This window comes from Gracilinanus agilis, chromosome 3, assembly GCF_016433145.1.
Source record: "Gracilinanus agilis isolate LMUSP501 chromosome 3, AgileGrace, whole genome shotgun sequence".
NCBI classification, from domain to species: domain Eukaryota; kingdom Metazoa; phylum Chordata; class Mammalia; order Didelphimorphia; family Didelphidae; genus Gracilinanus; species Gracilinanus agilis.
In genome coordinates, this window is record NC_058132.1 from 555,786,681 (window position 1) to 555,811,800 (window position 25,120).

The 25,120-nt window shown below is 36.4% G+C and overlaps 1 protein-coding gene across 1 annotated transcript in view; it reads right to left on the reverse strand.

The window, feature by feature from the left end:
- Nucleotides 1-25,120, reverse strand: part of SLAIN1 (SLAIN motif family member 1) — a 77,905-nt gene that overhangs the window by 37,298 nt on the left and 15,487 nt on the right. The window lies entirely within an intron of this gene.

The window sequence follows — 25,120 nt, forward strand, 5'->3', positions numbered from 1 at the left end:
TTTGATACCTTCAATTTCTTTTTCTTCTCTAATTGCAACTGCTAGTGTTTCTAGTACTATGTTGAATAATAGAGGTGATAATGGGCATCCTTGTTTTACTCCTGATCTTATTGGGAAGGCTTCTAATTTATCCCCATTGCATATGATGTTTGTTGATGGTTTTAGGTATATACTGTTTATTATTTTTAGGAAAGGTCCTTCTATTCCTATACTTTTCAGTGTTTTCAATAGGAATGGATGCTGTATTTTGTCAAAGGCTTTTTCAGCATCTATTGAGATGATCATGTGATTTTTGTTTGTTAGACTATTGATATGGTCAATTATGTGGATGGTTTTCCTAATGTTGAACCATCCTTGCATTCCTGGTATAAATCCCACCTGGTCATGGTGGATGACCTTCATTAATCAGTTTTTGACCATTTATCAGTTGGGCAATGACCTGTATGCATGTAAATTTTACTCCATTCTGTAGATATTTAAGAAATGAAATCTTTACTTACTGTGAAAAAATTTTTCCAGCTTTCTGCTTTCCTTCTAATCTTGGCTGCATTGGTTTTCATTGTGCAAAACCTTTTTAATTTAATATAATCAAAATGATCCTTTTTACATCTCATAATGCTCTCTCTTTTGTTGTCACAAATTCTTCCCTCATCCATAAATCTGATGGGTAAATTGTTCCACATTTGCTTAATTTGCTTGTGGTATCACCCTTTATGTCTAAATCATGTACCCATTTTGACCACATCTTGGTATATAATATAATACTTGCCTACACCCAGTTTCTGCCACACTATTTTCCAGTTTTCCCACTCTTAGACTGAGAAGCAGCATGGCACAATGCCCCTGAGGAGCTTACAATCAAATGGGAGAAGATCAAACACAAAAGAAAGCTTAAAAGGGCATGGGGGGAGGTAAGCAAAAGAGGGTATAATATACCTTAAAGTTGAAATAAAGTGGAGTCACTAGCATAAAATGGAGAGGTTACCTGAAAAGTTCTGAGCTCTTTATTTAAAAAGTCTTTGGGAAGAGTTTATTGCTCTACTGCTACCATCAAATTACATGGATTATATAAACAGAGTTTTGTTTGATGTAGGTGACCAAACTAAGTTAACTATAGGATTATATTTGCTATGGTCACATTTTTAAAGCTTACAGTTTCAAGAGAGGAGGAATTTGAATCTAAGCCAAGTTTCTAATGGACATTAGTTTGCATCAGTGATCCAGTATGTAATTTGGTGCTACTGGCAAAGTTCCCCAATCACAATCAGAGAATATAACTAAGAAACCACTGGTACAACTTAATCCAATGACTAGAGACCTAGCCAGTCTTAACAGACCATTATGATGAGAATCTCCTTCCAAATGTGCTCGTGCTTCCCAAATGACAATAAAATAGGATTTAATACAGAAAAAATCAGGTAGTTGTTCTCATGTCTTAAATGCATGGGTTTATTTTTACTATTATTACTACCAAAAAATCTCCTCTTTCCAGTTGCTCCCACCAAAAAAACCCTATTAATGAGTCTTTGTGACTATATACTTTCTTAACACAAGATGTGATTGGGTAATGCCTTGATCACTTGCCAGGCAAATTAAATCGACTCCATGTTCTCAGCCACAGATGCATCACTAGTAAACAGCATTCATTTACATAACACAATAACTACTGTGAACCAGCCTACTGAGCACAAAGCTACAGTTATTGTGGCTATGACAGCAAAAGCCCCAAGTTAGGAATACAATTAGTATCTATGGCAAGTAAGAATGTGCTACATTATTCTTTCAGCAAAGACTTTAAAAAAGAGAGAGGAGGAATTATTCTAGCAGCAGGCTGACAAAGCAATGGTGTTATAGTAGTACCTAAGTACTAAGCAGAGGAGACATGATAAAAAAAAAATAAAGGGAAGTGATTACATCCTAGCTTTTCTTTTTCTTTTTTTTTTTTTTTTGCTTAAAAGATAGAACTACTGTTTAAAACATGAAAGAATTGTTTTTATCAAGGATAAAACTTATAATTCTTAAAATGGGGAAAGGAATGCATTAATCTAGAAAAATTATATTTTGGTGGGGCTTTTTTCCTACTTTAAAGAGCACAGGTACCACATGATTAGACAGAAGGTGATCTAGATCAATCTTTCTCATTTTGTAGATGCAAAGTCTGAAGTACAAAAACCGTAACTTGCCACAGATGACAGCTAGCATCTATAAAGTATTTTAAACAATATTATCTCATTTTTTCCTATCAACCTTAGAAGGTAGATGCTATTATTTTTCCCATTTTACAGTTGAAGAAACTATGGCAGACAGATTAAATGACTTACCCAGGGTCACACAACAAGTAAGTGTCTGAGACTGAATTTGAATCTAGGTCTTCCTGACTCAGATTAAGCATTCTGTATACTATACCATTTAGGCGCCTCAGATTACAGAGGTAAATTAAAAAGTGTTTCCAGGATGTGAGCCTGGGCCCTCTGATTTCTATCTATAATACTATACTGCCTTGACAAGCATTAAATTGTTAGATCTCAGAGGAGCACTGGAAGACAGGTAAATAGCAATCATCGAAATCTTAATAACAGAACCACACACAAGATCACTGAAATCACCATCATTGCAGACCAAGACTGATCTACTAGAAGAATAATTTTCAAACTTCCTAGGCTTGAACACACTTCATACATTCTTGTTTTCTCATCTTTAATTATAACTCTTGGGAACAAGACAATGAAATAGACTCTAAAGTCCACCCTGACAAGTTTTTCTTCAGAGAAGCTTTTAAAAGTGCCTCATAGAAGCCTGGAGTTACATAGAACACAGTCTGAAAGCTAGTCAAAAACATCTAATGCCACTGCTTTGTTCCTCCAGTTTTGTTTATTTTTAGTATAGTTGGTATGTTCTATATACAACTTAATGAACAAATAGTTTAGCACTAAAAGAATTGCGTGCAGAATCCATTTTGAATATATGAGCTTTATACGGATCAGCCAAGGCTAAATTTCATCAAATCAGACCCAATTTCGACCATCATTTCTTCATTTCAATAATGAATTGAAGGAGCAACTGGGTAGTTAGCCAGGCCAAGAGTAGGGAGGTCCTAGGTTGAAATCTGACCTCAGACACTTCCTAGCTATGTGACCCTGGGCAAGTCACTTGACTCCCATTGCCTAGCCTTTACCACTCTACTGCCTTAGAACGTAAGGGTTTTTTAAAAATAATAATGAACATACCCTTATTCTATTTGGTAAAAATATGTTATCTTCCAAGGACCTTGATTTATTGTTTTGTGTTCTGTTCTATGTGTGAACCTATCTTCAAAGTGAGAAATCTGGAAGCTAAAGTCTTAGAGCTATACTTGTATGGCAACTAGTCTAGTGGGAGGCTTCTAGGAAACAGTGCTTTTTCATCAGTGTGAATAATGCAAATTCACACTTGCTATGCAACTTAGATTCTTAGAGAGCTGCCCTAGAGCAGAGATGTCGAAGTCTTACAAAATAAATAAAAATGCAATAAAACATAGATAATATTAATTTTAATCTAACAGGCAGCTGCAAAGATCCTTGTGTACAGATTAGTGGCCTCCTCAAGTTTCTATATGGGACACTATCTCACACCTCTCTGATTGGCTAACATGACAGAAAAAAAAAATGTCAAATGCCAGAGAGGATGTGGAAAAACGGGTACACAAATGCAATGCTGGTGGAATTGTGAACTAGTCCAACCATTCTGGAGAACAATCTGGAACTACTCCCAAAAGTGCATACTACACACAGACACACACACACACACACACACACACAGACACACACACACACACACACACACTTGAAGTGCATATACTTTGACCCAGCAATACCACTACTAGGTCTGTATCCCAACAAAATCAAAGAAAAGGATCTATTTGTACAAAAAATATTTATAGCACTCCTTTTTTGGAGGCAAAGAATTGGAAATTGAGAGGATACCTATCAACTGGAGAATGGCCAAGCAAGTTGTAGTATATGATTGTGTAGGAATATTATTATGCTATAAAAAATGATGTGCAAGGGACAGCCAGCTGGCTGTCCTCTAAGGTCCCCTTTACCTCTAAATCTATGATCTATTGCTAACCCTTATTTTTGAGCTACCAGTTATATTTTATATATGCATGCATATATAGAATATAATATGTAACATGACAATGTTATAAATGTGTAATAAATTAAAATAAATATGCTTATCCAAAAGAAACAAATTCTGCCATTGGCTATGTCCAAAAATCTGTCTTGTTTTTGGTTCCCTCTCCCTCCCATCTCTACCCCCTCACCAAGAAGGCAGGTAATATGATATAGGTTGTATATAAATTACCATATAATACCTATTTCCTTGTTCATTGTGTTATGAAACAAGACACACATTGCTTACACTAGGAAAAAATTTATGGAGGAAATAAAGTGAAGAATGGTATGTTTCAATCTACATTAAGATAGTAGCACTTCTTTCCCAAACTACTCTATATTCATTTGAAAAAAATATACAGATACATTCATCATCTTATGTTGTTACATACTATATGATTAGATATAATACATATTAAATATATATGTGCCCATATATACTCTATGTATACATATGTGGGTATGCAAACACAAGGTATATACGTATATATCTGTAGGTGTGTGGTATATATGTAAACACTAAAGTGTACTTTCAGGTGTATATAAATATGTATTTGTATATATTCATACCCACACAGTGGGTGACAGCGAAGCCTTGGTGCAATTTTAAATTGAAAAATGCACTCACAGCCTTTGGAAACACCCAAGGGATGTACATATTCATTCATCTTAAATGTAGTATTATAGAATTGGAAAATATAATTTCGAATATAAGCTACTTAAAGACTTTTGTATTTTTCTCCCCTGAATTTGGCACTGCACCTAGTTTTATTAAGATAAAAGGATCATGATTAGTTGCTTAGTAAAGGCAGTGCCATTGAAACACAGTTGTAGAACATCTAATATTCCAAGATGAAAAGAACCTTGATTAGTCAAATGAGTCTGTGTCAGTTCAACCAAACCAATATTTATTATATGCCGACTACTCCAGTTTTCTAACCAAATGCTGTCTTTAGCAGAGGCTGGGGCTAACACATTACAGAAGAGCTAACCTTGCAGAGGGATAGCCATTGCTGGGTTGCTAGGAATTTCTTGGTAACAAGAACTATAGGAAAGAACTGTACACTCCCATTAGCAGTAAGCTAGTTAGCAAAGGAGCAACATGGCCCTCCAAGTTTGTAGAAACTCCACTGTTCTAAAAGCAAAACTATGGCTTTGCTCACAAATTATTTACATTCAGGGTCTATTTCTATAAACTCTACTGTCCAAAATGCAGGGCTGGGCAGAAGGAATACCAATTAATTCTTTCTTGTGACTTTAATAATGCTCCTTCACTTATGACTATATCCAGATAGCTCGGGGGGGGGGGGGGGGGCCTTTCCCACTTTCACTTTGTCCCTCCCCAAATGCTGCCCCCCCAAAAAAAATCTATAGGATGTGTTCAAAAGCTTCAAAATCTGAACATATCAAACAAACAAAAAAAAACTTTAAAAACAAAAGGAATTCACTTTCAGAGCTAGACTGGTTTGGCTTCTTCATTACTTCATATTGTAGGAAAGGATAATAGCTCAAAGGTAAGCATGGTATAGAGCTAAACAAAGCCAGATGGTACACGTTGGCACCAAACTTTACTAAAATATGTCCTTCTTTCTTCCTCTTTTTTTAATCTATTACTATAACTAGATCTCTATTAGACTGAGAACCAAAAAAATTGTTGCATTTTCAATAGAGTTCCCTCAAATAATAATGAGAAATTTCTCAAATTCTAAACTGTTTTCCTACAAATTCTGCTGCCAGTTCTCCAGATATAACTTTTAAAATCAACATAGTTCACCCAGGCACAGCCCTGTGCAGTTACAAAGTACTTTTCTAATGCACGAGTTCATTTACCCTCACAATCTTGCTAAATAAATAACCTAAGTATTATTTTCATATCCATTTTACAGATGAGGAAACAGGTTCACTGGCTTTTTACCCACTCCAGGTTTATATAGCTCAGAGCAGAGCCAAAACATGAACCAGGATCTTCTGATTCCTTAAAATAATATAGTCATATTATGCTTAAAAATTATGTGAAGAAATCATTTTGTAAACCTTAAAGCATAATAGCTGCTTTACACATTAGATAAAGTCAGTCTGGAAGACTTTCATTCAAGACCTACCTCTGTAATGGTGTGGCCCTGGGCTATTCCCTTAACTTCTCGTTCACTCTCTTTTCTTTAGACTAGACTGCAGAACAACTTGGTGGAGGGAATTTCTTTAAGGGGAGCCCCCTATAATGATGACTTACACAACTTAAATAAATTTGAGTCATCATACCCCAACCTCCCCTCCCTAAGCCCCATACCCATTCTGGACAAGTTGATATACTTAGGTCTATCTTTGTCTTCTAACCATGCAGGTAATTCCATAAATCCATTTTTTTTATTAGTTGACTAAATGTTTTCTATAACCATGCTGGTAATACATAGTAATACACATGATAATAGTATCATAGCACCATAGATTTTGATCTCAAAGGTCAGTTAATCCAACCTTCTAACTTTTACAAATAAGGAAACTGAGGCCCAGGGAGCTCAAATGTCCTACAGTAATTAAGTGCCTGAGCAAGTACTGGAAATAATCTCTTGGCTCTTTGGAACAGAACTTAACCTTCTTGCCTTGGGGCCCAACTATTGACATTAATTAGAAAAGCAAATGCCAAGTTTTTCAGAACAAGTCTGCTCTACAAAAAAGGCAAAGCAACTGGTTGCAAGGAGTCTCTTCTTTCTAGAGCTGTGGTCCAGGGTCCTCTAAGGGCCCCTGAGAACCTTTCAGGAGGTTCATAAAGTCGAAATTATTTTCATAATACTAAGCTGTTTTGATTTCTACCATGGCATAAAACAAAAGCCATACCCTACATAAACTGAAGTTCATAGAGGAATCTTTAATTATTTTTAAAGAGTGTAAAGAGGTCCTGAGACTAAAAAAGCCTTTCTCCAGCACAACTGAAATTTGAGAAGGAACTCTTAATATTTAATACTTTTTACCGAAATATGATAAATAATAGCAGTGCTCTTTTGAATCATTTCTCTAAGAAATCTCCAGACTCAAGTAAAAAAGTTTTTCAACGTTTACCTTCCTCCTTAGAATCAATATTGTGTATTGGTTCCAAGGCAGAAGAAGTAAAAGCTAGGTAATGAGGGTTAAAAGTGACTTAATCAGTCACACAGGTAGGAAATGTCTGAGGCCAGATTGAGCCCAGGACGTCCCATCTCTAGGCCTGGTCCTCAATCCACTGAGCCACCTAGCCGCCCCCCAGACTCTGTTTTGATTAATTTTCCTTACTATGCAATATTCTGATCCTCCAAGAAACCACTGGCCCTGAATCGCCTGAATATTTAACCTTCAAGGATGAGGTGAGACCAAGAGACCTCCTGACTTTCTAAGCCTGCTTCAGAGAGAACAAAGGACTCAAAAGATACCAAGCACACAAATTCCTTTTTCATCCAACAGCACCCTTAGCTGGTACAATCTAATAATTCTAATAACATTTTACTCCACAAGGAAAGCCCGCACTATCAGAGCTCTGAGTCACTATTTCTATAGGCTACTGTGGATCACACCACAGCTAAGCTAAAAAAGGAACAACAACTTCTATTAAAACTAGAAGCTGCTGTGACATTAGCATGGGAAAAGTTCTTTGTGTTTCAAAGCAAAAGTTGCCTTCCTAGCAGTAAAGAATTAAGAATCTTTGTACCTACTAGCAGCAATGCAAGGATCCAGAGCAAGGCTGCGGGACTTATGAGAAAGAAAACTAGCCACATTCAGAGGAAGAACTGTGGGAGGAGAAACACAGAGGAAAAACAACTACTTGAACACATGGTCTGATGGGGATATGATTGGGGATGAAGACACTAAATGATAACTCTAGCCCAATTATCAATAATATGGAATTAGGTCTTAATCAATGATACATGTAAAACCCAGTGGAATTGTACGTTGGCTAAGGGGAGTTAGAGGGGCTTGGGGAGAGGGAAAGAACATGAAACATGTATATGGGAAAATATTCAAAATAAAAATAAAAAATAAAGATGTTCTTTTAAAAAAGGAATCTTTGTACCATTCTCTTTTTCATCAAAAAAAGCCAATATATCCAAACTGCAGCTGATCTCACTCAAGGAATGACCTTTTTTCATTCTTTCTCAAAACCTTCTTTAGTTCTTCTTTCTCCACACTTTCAGCTGAGATTGTTGCTTCATATTTTACTGAAAAAAATTGAGACTATTCACCAACAGCTGTCTCTTCTCCTCTCCTCTTCATCTGATATCACCTAGATACCTTCTACCACTATATCCTCTATCACCCCTGCCTCACATGAAGGGGTGCTCTTTCTTCTTGGCAAGGCAAAAAGCCTCTAGACCACCAGTGATGGTAAATCTTTTAGATGGATGGGTGATATGAGAAATGTCCTCACACATGCATTGAGAGGGGGAGGGGAGCAGCCCAGCCCTGCATCCCTCTGGTTTTCTGACAAACTCTGTGCTGGGGCAACAGCCCGCATGACTACAAAGAGGGCTCTAAGTGCTCCCTCTGGCATGAGTGCCATAGGTTTACCACCATGGCTCTAGGCCATCTTCTCCAGTAGATTTCTGCTTCTATCACCCACTCTCTTGCTTATCTTCAATCTATCAGTCTCCTTTTCTGCTGCTTGCAAACATGCTTAATATCTCTCCCATCCTCAAAAAAATCCACTTGATCTGACATGGGCATTGTGCAGAGATGGCAGGGATCCTGTACCCCTTAACTCAGGCAGGCTGTGAACAGGGAAATTCCCTTCCCCCTTCCTATCCTTGTGACTCCTGAGGCAAAGACCATTATCCTAGGACATCCTTTAGGTTGAGATAGACAAAAGAGATACACCTCCAGGCCACACCTTGATAGCCTAAGCCCTGAGGATCTCAGACAAGTCCCCCACCCATGGAATGCCTGAGTGCAAGAAGTCACATCCACCCTCTTTGTAAAGGATACAAAAACCCCTGAACTGGGGCATCTGGGGAGCAACCCCCAATAGTTGCTCCACTCATGCTGCCGTGCCATGTCTTGGAGGGCAATCCCCCAGGGTTGTTCCACTCTTGTTGTCTTGCTGGCCATCAATCCTATCTTACTAATAAATCTTTCTTTTTACTTTTGAGCTAAGTTTGGAGTCCCCTCATTCTTTTTTTTTTTTTTAAACCTTTAACTTCTGTGTATTGGCTCATAGGTGGAAGAGTAGTAAGGGTGGGCAATGGGGGTCAAGTGACTTGCCCAAGGTCACACAGCTGGGAAGTATCTGAGGCCAGATTTGAACCTAGGACCTCCCATCTCTAGGCCTGGCTCTCAATCCACTAAGCTACCCAGCTGCCCCCCCCCCCATTCTTGAGAAAGGTTTCCTTCCCGAACCCATGGGTTCACCATTTGCACCCCTATAACAGATCCATACATCCCCACTAGCTATCATACACAATTTCTCTCCTTTCTTTTGTCCCTATATTCCTAGGCTATCAACAAAGATGCCTCCAATTCCTTTCTTCTAACTATCTACTTCTCTCTACATAATCCAGATTCTGTCTTCCTCCTTCAACTGAAAATGCTATCTCCAAAGTTACTAACAATTAGTTAAATGTAAAATCCAATAGCCTTTCCTCAGTCCTTAAATTTCTTGATGGCCCTGAGACTACAGGTTACCCTTTCCCTTTGATAAGCTTTTCTTCTAGGTTTTCATGATATTACTTCCTCCTGGCTCTATTATCTATTTGACCACTGCTTCTCAGTCTCCTTTACAAATCTTCATCCAGGCCATGCCTAATAACTGTGAGGCTCCCACAAAGTTTTGTCCCGGGTCATCTTCTCTTCTTCCTCTTCACTATTTCATTTGGTGATAACATCAGTTTCCATGATTTATTAAATTTTCATCTTTATGCCAATGTACTTATCCTCCCCCAACTTCTCTGCTGACCTCCAAATTCAAATATCAAACTACATACTGGACAAGTGCAACTCTATGTTCTATAGACATCTTAAAAGTAACTATATTCAAAACTTAACTCATTATCTTCCCTTTCTCAACTGCCTCCTGCTTCAAAAACTTCCACAGATCAACTTATTGGCCCTGGCTCCCAACTTAGGTGGTATCATCAGTTCCTTACTGTCCAAATTATATACCCAATTTGTTGACAAGTTTTGTTGATGTAACCTTCTCACCATCTCTATCAATTGCCCTCTTTTCTCTTCTGACACTATCAACCACTCTTTTTGGTACTAATCTCCCAACCACAAGCCTCTCTCTACTGTAGCTCATTTTCTACTTGGGTGCCAAAGTGATTTTCCTAAAACATAGATATGGCCATGTGATTTTGCTTCTAAAATTCCAGTGGCTCCTTATCACCTCAAAAATTAAATTTAAAATCCTTTTGTTTGACATTTTAAGTTCTTCATAGCATGCATCCATTGCCATTTTGAGTCTTTTATATATTATATCCCCCCATATTCTCTGCAATCCAATGACCCTGGCCTCTATTACAACAAGACACTCCTATCTCCTGACTTCTGGAATTTTCACTGGTAGTCCCTCATACAGAAAATGCTTTTCCTCCTCATTTTCTTTTTCCATGACTACCTTCAAGTCTCAGCTAAAATCCCACCTTCTACATGAAGCCTTTCTAATTCTCTCTTAATTTTTGTGCCTTATCACTGATTATTTCCAATTTATGCTATATGTAATTTACTTGTACACAGTTATTTACATGTTGTCTCTCTGATAGCAGGTACTATCTTTTCCTCTTTTTTGTTTTTTTCCAACATTTAGAATGGTGCCTAATAAACATTTACTGGTAAGCAATTAAAGTTCTTTAATTGAAATAGTTATTGTAGCTTATTGTACAGTTTTCTTGTTTAGAGAATTTTGAGCTCAGCCTAAAAAGTAGGAAATTTGGAGTCTACTTATAGTAGCTACAAGGTACAGTGGGAAAGAGTGCTTGGATTCAAGTTCAAATCCCATCTCAGACATTTTCTATGTGCTGCTGGGCAAGTCACTTAACTACTCAGCTTCATTTGTTTTATCTGTAAAATGGGGATAATAATAGACCCACCTCAAAGGGTAGTTGTAAATGTCAAATAAGTTAACATAACAAATAAGTTAGCATATACCTCTTTGTAAATCTGAACAAATTATACAAAAGCTAGCTATGTCATCACCATCATCAACCATCATCTCATTCCTAATATGATAAAGATCCTTAACTTGAGATTAACATGTGTCCCTTAGCTTCTTTATCAGTTCCCTTTTTATTTGGTAAACCAGAGACTATTTTCACAGCAATTTGTAATTTTGTCTTACTAGCAGAGAGTATACAGATTTACATTGCTAATAACTATCATTACAATGCTTGTGCCTTAGCATTCCGCCTCAAAACAACTTTTTTTTTTTAACCCTTGTACTTCAGTGTATTGTCTCATAGGTGGAAGAGTGGTAAGGGTGGGCAATGGGGGGTCAAGTGACTTGCCCAGGGTCACAGGGTCACACAGCTGGGAAGTGGCTGAGGCCGGGTTTGAACCTAGGACCTTCTGTCTCTAGGCCTGACTCTCACTCCACTGAGCTACCCAGCTGCCCTCAAAACAACTTTTTAAGAAAATGAGGCTTATATTGGAATTCAAGGTCTTTACATAGTATACTTCTGAAAGGAAAATGAACTAAGTAATCTGTGATGTCTCATATTTTATAAACTACTTCACTAGTTGTGAGAATATATCATAAATGGTTATTTTGCATTACAGCCCTCCAGAGAGTCAATGTTAGGGCTAAAATTGCATCCTTGCAATTCCTTAAACAGTTCACCTTGTATTCTCATGCCAGAAATGTACTCTTTCCTTTCCTGGGTCCTCCTACTTCTTAGCATTTTCTCCTTCCTCAAATTATCATGTATTTACTTATATTTATATAGATAGAATTCTGGGAGGAATATCAGGAACCATTTAGTCTGAACTCATTATTTTATGGATAAAGAAATCTAGACTCAAGAGAAGATAAAGTGATTTACCCAACTTTTCAGAAGTAGAGCATCCATTTAACCAGGAACTCCAGACCTGTACAACTTAGGTTATCAATCTGCTTCCAGTTTCACAGTTAACCCAGCTTGATCAATTTGGCTAAAGAGAGATGTCTGATTTTAACAACCTGGAGTTTCTCAGGATGATCAACAAACATCAACCACCTCTCTTTAGTTATCTGAATGGCAGCTATCCAGGGCTGGATCTTTCTTCTGTTCCAGCTTTTTACTCAGATCCATCATAAGTTGTCTCCTGTTGTCCATGGTCACAGACCCTAATTCTAATGCAGTCGAGGAGTCAATCAACCCTTTCATTTTATAGAGGCAGAAAAGTGAGGCCAAGAGTAATAAAGTAACTGTCCCAAATAACAGATACCAATTATATACCACTTTAAGGTTTACAAAACTGAAAATATTATTTTAGTGTCTCATGTACTGCTGGCAAAGGTAAACTGCCCAGAAAAAAATGTGGGATGAGGGTGAACACTTGACTTGTAAATCAAGGCTTAGCTCAACCTCCTACCAGAACTAAAAGCCAATTGCCAAATTCCCAGATTATTAACTTAACAATAGGATTGAGTCAATGAGTGTATAGTAAACTGCTACTTGAATTTATGTTTCAAAAAGTAAATTGCAAAAATGAATAAATTCCTTGTCCTTAAAAGTTAAGCATTTTAATTTATTTTGTATTAGTTATTATAGTAATAGCAATTACACAGAAGCTCAGGGTTTGAAAGGTGATATATATATATACATATATATATACATGTATATATATTTTCCCCTCATTGACTTATTTACCAGACAAGACATGGGAGGCATTTTGGCTATAAATAATTATACCGAAAAAACAGACTGTGGTTCAATAGTCCAAAATCTTTCTTTAAGATTCATCTATTTGACTACTTACTAGCAGGTGAGATTTCTCTATTAGCAGAATCAGTCTAAAAAGGCAACAGAGAAGATGGAAATAAGAAGAGACTATGTGGGTTAAAAATATGTATTATCCTCCAGTATATATTAGTTAGTATTGGTAATTTTAGATTGGCAGCTTCCTATAGAAAACTAGTGAAAGTTAGGTGCCCTTCAGAAGAGAGATATCTATCTCTCCTTGTGAAGAGTAGAGAAATTCCCCTCCCCAAGCAGCTTTATTTATATAAAGGGGGATTATATATATATGTATATAGATAGATAGATAGATAGATAGATAATTATTCTAATTAGCATTCTTTCCTAAAGTGGCCCAAATCCCCCATTTTCCCCTTTTTTCTTATTATGGATCCCTAATAGCTCTGATAGTCAGCATTTAAAAGGTTAAAAGAGGTTAGAAACTAAGTAATGGTGATGGAAAATTCCCATGAGACCTAAAGTTGTAATCTTGACTCCCAATATTAAATGTTTCAGTCTGAAAGACCTTGGCCATGTCTAAATTCTGACTCAACTTATCAATTGCAAACTTAATTAGGAAGACTAGGTATGCCTGATCCATAATCTAAGATAAACATTCTAGAATAAAACTTAAGAAACTTTCACAGGATGAAAAAGACAATATACAACATAGGGAATGAAATTAGGAATCAGAAAAAACAATTTGCAGAAAGGTGCCACAGTGGACAATATTCAGAAGATTGCATCATGAAAAGAAAGTGGGCTTACAAAAAAAGAACTGGAATCTTTCCACTCTGAGTCCATCTTCCCTGAGCTCCGTAGTGAATATTTTGGAATGGGAACACTGATTATGTACTATCTCCAAAATGATGCTTTTTTGAACTGATAGCTTAAAGAACACATTAAACCCAACATAATTCAAAATTGCCATTTCTCCTAAATTGCATATTTCAAAATTTCAAAAGGATTCAGGAGAGGCTTTTCAATGCCACTTTACATTCTCCAATGTTCAGCTATTATCAAGTGTTATTAATAAATAATTTTGAGACTGAAAAGATCAATGTCTGCTTCCCTTTTGAAAATGTGAATGACATGAGAAGTTCAATTTTATTTTAAACAACCATCGTTTTGACAAAGTGTTCAGAATAGAATCCATCTGAAAAATCTAAGTAGAAGAGAGAAATAATGCATGAAATCATATACTGAATATGAGAGAATCAGGTAAAAAATGGTTCTAAGATTGCCCAAGTGCAAACAAATGTGAGACACTGGCCAAGGTATTTGGTAATGTTTTCATTGCTATTAAACACCACCCCCAAAGTGTAACCAATCATTCTAGAAATGCTTTTTCTAGGAATCAGTTATGTTAAAATGGTCTAGGCTATAACAGCTTCCCCACACTTTCTGTACTGCTGGACAAGAATATTGTAGCTGGTTCTACTGAGTTATCAATTTAAAACATCCTTCTATTATAACCTGGCAGAAGCACTGATTCCCCCTTATTCATATTCCTCTAATTCCCCTATTTCTTCTTAGGATACAAAACCCGCAGGCTTCTAACCTTAGAATCATTCATATGTGTCTTTTTTTGCTTTACATCACTTACATTTCCCATTGCATTCTTCCCCCAAACTAACTTAAAAAGGAGTAAAAAGAAGGGGAAAAGCCAGTAAAAGTTATCACTAAAAAAGTCTATATCTATGCTGTCCTCTTCACCTCACCCCTACCTCTATAAAGAAGTGGTAGAAGAGAATCTTTTCTTATCTCTTTCATGCCAAGCTTATTCACTATAACTTCAGAGTACTCAGTTCTTAAGTTTTTTTTTGTTGTACCATTTATACTATATTGTCATTATATATACTGTTTTCCTGGTTCTGTTTATTTCATTCTGCATCACCACCATGACATCTTGGAGTATGAAGTAAAGTATCATGTTTTCTAGAGATGAGGTGTGGTGCTATATTTTCTATATCCAGAAGTTTGAGGCAATTATCCTGTGTTTTCTGAATTAGGGTGTTTAGATTTTTTTTTTAATATGTCATGCTCTTATGGAACACCTGTGATCCTTACATTATCTCTAAATATCCTGCCAATCACTTTAGCTTGTACAGAAACCACTTATTCTTTTAATATTGTCGCTTTTTGCCTCTCTCCTATTAATTTTCCTCTATTTATATTTGCATTCCAAATCAATTCACTTTTCTTTTGCTTCCTTGAAGATTCCCCAACATGAATTCATTGTTTTCTAATATTCTAATTGAACTTTAAAATTTTTTTTGCACTAGGAATCATAAATTCTGATATTTATTCCTCATTTTTTTCACTTACAGATACCATTTTGAACCATTCTAGAACTCCTTGTAACTTTTCCATGCTTTCTTGGAATTCCACAAGACTGTTTCATCAGAAATTATTTAATTTTCCTTTGTCTTATAAATCCATTACACATCTTCTCTCCAAGGACATTGTACTCACCTTTCCTTCTGCTTTTTAGGATCCTTTTTGTTGCTTTATCTGTTTATTTAGTTTCCTTCCTATTAAAATCTTTAGCATATCAGTCTTTTCCTACTACACTTTCCTAATGCTTTTTTACTCTTCTCCTCCCCCACCCCCACTTTTACTGGACTAGACTGTGAAGTTGCCTAAGATTCCTTCCATATCAAGATTTAGCATTCACTGGGTTAGATTCCTGCCCTTAGTAGCCTGCAGATGAAAGGAGGCACCCCACTCCAGATGCAATGCATATCTACAAAATTCAGCTGAGTTTCGATCCCCTTTCCTTTAGGCCCTCTGATTTAGTTCCTTGCCCAGGCATTCCCTTGAATCCCTTCTTCCCCTTCTGTGGCTAGGCTGAATTGCTCACTACTAAGTCTTTCAGAGTAGAAGGATCAAGAGTATGTTATGGGCAGTCTCTGAAGATCTCTTTAGAGTATCCCTAACCTAGAAGCAGCTCCTGGTAGGAGACAGTATGACTTCCTTCCCTCTTCTCTCTGTTGCCTTAAGGTAGTAGGCAGACATTAAGATATACACACAAAGACTCTATAGCAAGGAAGGGATCCAAAAATGGATCCAAAGCACAATTTCACAGGATCAATTTGTTCTTCCATGCAGGGATCATGAAGGCAGGTGAGGAAGAATGTTGAGTGAACACTGATTAGGATTCTCTGGTACTAATTTATAAGGATTCTACTTTTTTCAGATTCTCCCCTTTCCTGTGGATGTAATTGTTATCTCTTAATATCTAACACATATTTTCTTTTTGGATGAATTTCTGGAAGTCCCATGGTCAGAAGAAAATCCACCAGCTTGCTGGTGCCAAGATCTATAAGTCTTCTGAGTATTCTTAGTGCTTTTCTCCTTTCCTTGTCCCACTACAAATTCTATTAGTTGTGACAGCTCATCAATCCTGCCCCTACACTCTCTCAGATCTGTATCTTTTTCTCCATTCATATGGCTACCACCCTAATTTTGTTCCCATCACTTCTTTGCCTGGATAACTGTAACAGCCTACTAATTGGTCTCTAATCTTCCAGTCATTCCCCTCCCCAATCTATATCCTCCCTAAACTGCTAAAATAATCTTCTTGAAGTATAGATCTGACCAGAACATTTAGTAGCTTCCACTGCCTAAAAGATAAAAGATAAATTCCTTACCTGGCATTTAAGGCCTCTAGAATCTGGCCCCAATCTATCTTTGTAGCCTTGTTTCATAAACCACATTACAGATAATGTAGAATACTAGCTCTTCCCCAAACAACATTCCATCACTTGCCTCTGCACCTTTGCAAAGCTTCCCTCTCCCTCCCATGCCTGGAATACCTCTCAGAATCTTTGTCTTCTACTAATTAACTCAATATAGATATAAATAAGATATAAATCATATAGATATAAATATACATACATATACACACACATTTAGGCATACATACACACCCTTAGAGGTAAAACAAAGACATCGGGGACACCCAACCAATGCCAATCCTTTTGGGAATATGATTCTTTCTGTCGATTTCACCCAGTGTTATCTAATCTTGAGGGCTAGTGAGTAGATAAGAGATGGTAGGGATTTCACATAGACCTTCTGTTTTAAATCTAAATTAAAATTGCAAGCCAGAAAGTAACAACTAGCCATTTACCTGGGATATCTCTTTCTGAAGATCTCTATGGTTCACTCTTCAAAGGACCGAGAATTTTGATTAAAATTTCCTAAAATGAACTATTTAGAAAATGGCAGAGTACTTGATGCCTGGAAATCTGAGCTGAAGGAGATAGCATCTCGGGCCATGCAAGAGAGACACTGGCTGTGCTCCAGGAGACAGATGCTCAATAAGCCTCTTAACTTCTTCTTGGCTGAATTAGTGTGCCTTTTTAAAATTAAATAGCCACCTTTAGAATCTATAGAAGTTTATGCATTTGGCATTCTGGGTTAATATGAATTGCCTTGCTTTCTTCCACTGTTTAGGATTAAAGAGCAACACTTTACCCATCAAGCTAATCAAGACAGGAGAGTAACTCAGAATTATGTATAAAGATTTTGGAAAAGCCTCAAAGAGAAGGGTGGTAGTTGTCCTCATTTAGTTGGGACAAGGTCCCAGGAGTGATAAATGATCACTGGAGAAACAGAACCTAAATAAGCATGGCTACAGTCAAGAAAACTATCACACAACATACTAAAATGTGTCCTGTTTTGATTCCTCTAGTAAGAACATTCCATTGTATTGATAAGCTATATGACAATATTTAATAACTCATAATTAACTAAACACCACACAGGGTGCTTTGAATAATTCAAATATCTAAATAATGTCCAACTACTTAAATTTTTCAATTACATATCAGTAATATAAAATGACTATTGTTGGTTCTAAATAATAATATCCAGCAAAATGACTTTTCTTTTGTGACATTTGATCACTTTATAAAGCTTTATAGTAAAGTCCCTTACAATGGGGGAAAGTGGTTATTTTATTTATCCTTACAGTCAGACAGTGAGGTGCCATGTCAAGATCTGGGACTTCAGGTATTAAGTCTAGAGAAAGATTAGCAAAATTGGAGAAAGATATTTTAGAAATTGAATAAATGTTAAGTAGACAGTGAAAAAGAACAAGGAAAAAAATCAGAAAGGTATTCTGAATTTGCCATTTATAATTAAACAACGGGTTGTATTTATATCTGTCATTTAAGACTCTTCATTACTAACAAATATTTATGACAGAGAAACAGTATGGTATAATAGAAAGATACATTAACTGTTAGTCAAGAGATTTGTTAAGAGAACTCTACCAGAAGTTTGAAATTATTAGGCCATAGGATTAAGGCCTAGGAAAAGACTAGGTGCACAGTAGGCAGATCATTAGGCTTGGAATCAAGAAGTCCCAAGTTCAAATCCTTCCTCGACCACTTCCTAACCGTGTGACCCTGAACAAGTCACTCACATCTGTTGTGAGGAAGATTACTAGATTAATTAATTATTATTTAGGAGACCTAGCAGGAAGGGCTTGAGAATTCCAAATGGAATGGGGAAGCAAGAAGTGTGCCTCTCTCTCTGAGATGGACTCCATGGTGGTTGGGACAAGTTGTAACTGACCCTGGGAGACCTCAGAGGAAGTGGAGTTTGTACCCTCATTCCCTGGGATCCTGAAGAAAGACTGACATCTACTTGTGAGAGACTATTAATCCCAACCTGAGTTGCAGGTTAACTTGGGCTGGGTTAGCTCCCAGAATCTACCCACCTGAAGAGTGCAGATAGTGGTCCTGGAGGAGCTGCAACATTGCTGGAGTGTGTCAGGACTCTGCTGTGACCCACTTCAGTCCTGCTATTCTCTGGGCTCTGTCTTGCTTAGGTCTCAGTTCAGTGTAGATAAGTCCCTCCTCTGACCCTGTGGTTTACCCATGGTCTGGAAGTGTAGAAACCCCTATTCCCATCCTTTACCATAGTTCCCTTAATTAAATTTGTCACAAATTCTTGTCATTTGCCTGCTAGTTTCCACAGGCCCTTGTCTAGATGGTGCAGGATGACAGTTAGGCATAACAGCCACTTCTGTTACAGACATTTTCCTTAACAGTTAAACCCAGTCTCCCTAACTTGTTTGGTCCCCCCTACTATCCATTCCTGTCTCCTACACACCCCTCTGGACCCAAATATAATATTTAAGTTAATTTCCCTGGTTTTCCCCATAAGGCCTCTTAACCTCAGTTTCCTTATCTACAAAACTAGGATAATAATATCCCAGGAATGTTATAAAGATTAACTAAGATATGTAAAATGCTTTGTAAATCTCAAAGTGCTATATAAATGCTAGCTCTTATTAATGCCAAATATGATCTGGTTCAATACTCATTTTAAAGATCAGGAAGCTGACTTGAGAGCAATGATGAGGGCGTGACTCTCAGGAGACAAAAGAATACACACACACATCCTGATATATTACTTTCTCTCAATATGGAGAAAAGAGATGAACTTCAATGTTTAATTTTTAAAATATATATATTAGTGTTGCCTTTGTTTGGTATGAGTAGTTCTTCCGTCAATTTCCCACCTTGGAATCAATTTTCTATAATACTGTCAAAATGAGACTTCTAAAACACAGGTCCTATCTGTCACTTTCTATCTTAACTTCAAATGTTCTCTGTTACCTCTAGAATGGAATACAAACTTCTCTGTATATCAATGAAAGCCCTTCACAACCCACCTAATTCAACCTATCTGGCTTTTTTCTATAAAATTAGTACTCTTCTTAACATGCCTACTAATTTTCAAGACAAGCTAACAATAACGGCTAAAGTTTGAATGGCACTTACTATGTGCCTGGCACCATGCTAAATGTTACCATCATTATCCCATCAACTAGCCCTCTTCATTGTTCCACACATGATGTTTTATCTCTAATATCCGCAAATTTGCACTCACTGTTCCTTATACCTGGAACAGGTTCCCTCTCTCACCACCTCTTTTGAGAATCTTTGGTTTTCTTCAACTCAGCTCAAATACCATCTCTAATGTGAAGCCTTTCTTGAAACCTCCATTTGCTAATGTCTTCTTCCAAATGTACCTCATCTATATATTTTGCCTTTACTTATTATGTATGTGTAGGTCTCTTCTAAAGGATATGTTTTTCTAAGGTAAGGGATGTTTCATTTTTATTATTGTGCCTATAACAGAGTACCTGGCTCTAGCAAATACTGAACATGCTTTTCTGACTAAGTAATAACTAACTATCCAAAAGTTTAACTAAAACAAAAACAGTGAAGTATATGAATTTACTCAGTAAGGTAGGAAAAATGATTTCCACTGGATATATATACAAAAATTTAAAAATTAAATTTTGATCAATAGTTTTCTCTAAATTTTTCAAACTCGAAAACACCCCTCCTCCTATTATTGTACTTTTTTTCTGAGAACTTTAATCAAGTTCATATGCTAAGGATATCTGAGATACATTAGCTACTATTTACAGGCAAACGTATTCCTATCCAAAGAGCAGTCTGAGTTAAGTGGTTACTTCCAATTAAATAAGAGTATTCAATCCCTGGTCTGGGATAATTGTTCCATAACAGAGCACTGGGATAAACATTTGTTTTCCCTGCACAAGATTCATATTGGGAGTTAAATGGAATTTTATAAAACATGAGCATTGCAATTTATTTTACTTTCAAAAAAAGTGGTTCTTTTACTAAAACCAATTTAAAGAAAATAATTCAACATGGAACAATTAAATGTGCAAACTACTAACAAAATAATCAAATCTCACATGGCTTTTATCCATTTTCTTCGGCTTACACTGTTAACTTTTTGCCCTTTGCTAATGAAGTAAATATCTGATAACAACACATATCAAATCTATGTCAAATACAACTTTAAAGTATTTACATTTAATGTTTAAAGTTTTTAAATTTAATATTGTTTTATCTTATTCTATAGGCAGAAACATTGTAGAATTTAATTTTTTAATAGTCATGTTCTGTGTAAGGTCTTATCTGAAGCAAAGTGAGTAATAACCTTAGCTCAAAACTGTTAGCTTTAGATAAATGTGTGATGAAATGAATCATATTAACATTCTATTAAGCATCTCCTATGTATTGCCATGATATTCATGTTGCTTATAACATAATTGGGGGATATGACACATGTATCAAAATAAAAACAAGAGGGCATAAGAAGAGAAAGAAAGGTATTGTGTTGTCCAATGACAGAAAGGGCATTACTGATTAAAGGAAATCAGGAAGACTTTACAGAAGATATGGCATTTTAGTTAGGCTTTAATAAATCAAATTTTAGAAATTCAACAGAAGGCAGAAACAAGGAGAAGGGATTCATTCTAGTCATAGGAAAGATGCAAAGGCGTAAGAGGAATAAAATAGAGAATATATAGGTGATGGTAAACATTCTGTTTAGTTGCAACTCAGAATATAAGAAAAGCTGAAGTATAAAATAAGGCTGGAAAGGCAGGGAGATTTCAAGTTATGGATGGCCTTAAATATCTGGCAAAGAAGTCCTAGGCAATAGAGAGCCAATGAAGAGTTTCCAGTAGAAAAGTGACATGGCTAGATCCATGCATAAGGATGATTAATCTAGCAAACATGTCATGATTTGCAGAGAGGAAGGAAAGCAAGAAAGAAGAGGCAAGAAGATTTCTCAGAAAGCTATTGCTATAAGGCCAAGTTAGTGACAATAAACACACAGAAGTTTAGAACATAGTAGATCAGGGTAAATGGTACTGAAGGCAGAAATCTAAAGAGATTTAGTGGTCACTGAAATTGGCTACTGAGTGTCTAAATGGATGGATCTAAAATGGAGATAGAATTGAAAAGAAAAGGAACTCTGAGCCTATCTGGGCCAATCCCCTCATTTCATTGATTAAAGGTCCAGGGAGATTAAATAATTTGTCCAGAGTAATGCCAATAATAAGTAACAGAGGATGTGAATTCAAGTTCTCTAACCCCAGATTCAATGCTTTTCCTCCAGTATCATAAAGGGTGGTCATAAATGATCCAGGACAAATCTGAGGGACTTATGAGAAAGAACTGTGGGAGTAGAAACACTGAAGAAAAATATTTGCTTGGTCACATGGTTCATTGGGAATATGATTAGGGATGTAAACTCTAAACAATCACCCTATTGTATAATAATATGGAAATAGGCCTTGATCAATGACACATATAAAACCCAATGGAATTGCTCATAGGCTACAGGAGGGTAGAGGGAGGAGGGGAGGGAAAAAACATGAATCAGGTAACTATGGAAAAATATTCAAAATTAATTAAAGTTTAAAAAATAAAATAAATGGATTGCATAGACTTTAGTGAAAAAGTTATTAAGGATAATAAAGAAATGCTGTATAAGCAGTGGTAGAAAACTGAGAGTACACCAATCTTTCCTCCTGATCTTACGGATTTTACGGAAGAGATAAAAGGAATGGCTTTCAAATTTGAGAATAGCAAAAAAGTAATCTGATTTTAATTAAATCATGAAGATAGGAGAAAAGTTGAAGGAAAAGTTTGAGGACACAGGTGAATCCACTGAGGCTAGCTAGAGAGGAGATTCCAAAGGGCATAATGGAATGGATTAATAGAAGGACCAAATGTCTGAATGGTCATAGAGATGACTTGATCCAACCTGAATAATGATAAGAGTTTGGAACAAAGCTTGGGGCAGAGGAGAAAGGACATGGAACTTATTTCTAAGACAATGAGGCAGATTATATTAGGTAACCTAATTGAAGGGAAATATTTTAAAGTGGTTTATTGGCCATATGAACTTGAAGAATTGACTAGTTCCAGAAATACAATTCTGAATATGAATGCTAGTGATTTTCAGGTTGTACCTGCAAAGTATTTCATTCCCAAGACATCCTTCCATAGATTCAGCAACAGTGCCTAAAAAATTTATAACAAGCTACACATCGTGATTTGTAGTTTCATATGCAGTCTTCTTTTTCTCTTGCATTTTTAAAATTATATATATTGAGAAATTTTCATCATGTAGACTAAGTTCATAGTAATAAAAAGGATTTTTTTTAAAAGTTTACAGTTTAATAACATGTTTATATTGCTTTGTTCTTTACTATTCATACATGGAATTTATTTTATTATTGTGTATTCCCTATATTTCTCAGGGCATCTCAAAACATTTTCAACAAATATCTCATTATTCCAAGAATAACAGAAAAGTGCTACTGTTCTTCCTTTTCTATCAGAAGAGAAAGTAGACAGAGGTTAAGTGACTAGCACAAATCCCAAATGATGACAAGGCTTTTAAAATTCCACTTAAAATGAAAAGGGCAAAATAAAAAGTCTTTATCTGTCTTTTTCTAAAACCTTAATTAATTTTGAGTGCTTTCCTTGTAGCTATTCCAAGTTTGTATTTAAGGACCTCAAAATAGATGTGTTTCTTAAAGGTTCAACCAATACAAAGTGTTTGTGAAATGTCCTCTCTCTATTAGTAGGAATTGCCTTATTACTGTAAGTTCTAAGTATTTCTCTACCATGATTCTAAATTCTAGAAACAGCCATTTCCCTAAGGAGTAATTTCCTCCCTCCCAAATCTAGGAGATGGGCCAAATGAAGATTATTCTTTGGATTCTGGACCATGTCTTCATCTCACCTCTATCAATGAGCTGAATATTTAAGAATTTCCTCTCACAAATAAACATTGTTGAAAATTGAGCAATAGTTAAGACAAAAGACTTGAGCTTTGAATTGGAAAAAAGATGTTAATCTCCAATGATGCTTCCAGAAAAGAGGTAGGCTCAGTCATAATGTTAATGATTACTTAGTCCTTAGGACATCCAGAACAGAGAGAGGCCTGGATGCATGGGTATCTACTGTAAACAGATCAATTTTTTTTTAAACCCTTGTACTTTGGTGTATTGTCTCATAGGTGGAAGATTGGTAAGGGTGGACAATGGGGGTCAAGTGACTTGCCCAGGGTCACACAGCTGGGAAGTGGCTGAGGCCGGGTTTGAACCCAGGACCTCCTGTCTCTAGGCCTGACTCTCACTCCACTGAGCTACCCAGCTGCCCTAAACAGATCAATTTTAAAATGAAATACGAAAAATTTCATTTATTATTCTGTTGGTAGGCTAGACAACAAAGTATTAATAATACAGAGTAAAATTAAAAGGGTGTTCTATTTTTATCCTAGAGAGCTATTTATTAAAATATTCACCAGCATATCCCTGCCTAGATGACATTCTGTAGAAATATAAAGAACCAAGCTTTACTTATAATATCAAATCAGACTTAACCTGCATCATGCAGAAACCAGCGTCATACAAACCAGCTAAGACAGAGAATGGATCAAAGGGAATACAAAAATTTCAGAGAAGCTTGAGATGATTTGCATAAAATGACACAGAGCAAAGTAAATAGAATCAGGTATCAATCTACACAGTGGCTACATGATATAAAGAAAGCAATGAAAGACATCATTAAGTCTCATTAATGCAATAACTAATCTTGACACCATAAGACTGAAGATTGAACATACTTCCTTGGTAGAGAAGTGAAAGATTACAGCAATGACATGAGACCTACATTGTTGGACAAGATCAGTATTGGATTCTTTTGCCTAATCATACTACTTTTGGAGAGTTCTAGGCTAGAGTGTGGGGCAAGGACATGGTAGAAAGATGGAAGTCATTAGGAAATAATGGAATGTAAGAAAGAAAGAAATGTGTCAATAAAACATTTGTTTCTAAAAACAAAAAAATTAGATCAAGAGAAAATTAAGGTTCCCAGGACTTTTGCAGTCATCAAAATTTCCAGGAGGCCGAAGAAAGGCTCATTGTAATGTCAGGGAAAGACTGTCTGAAACCCATGGAAGGTACCAGGCCCAGATAAAGAATTACCTTCCCCAAAGTAATTCCATGCCTTGGAGAGGGAACTAAGAAACAGATTTTAGGAGGTTAAGCAACATTACCCTTGCTAAACTGAATCTATATCCAGTAGAAATAAAAAACCCAAACTCACAACTGATTCAGAAAAGCTCTGGGAAGTTGATTTCAAGATCATGACTATGGCACATTCAGGGAAAAGGGAACACTAAAGAAGATCAAGGTCTAGTTCCTATATT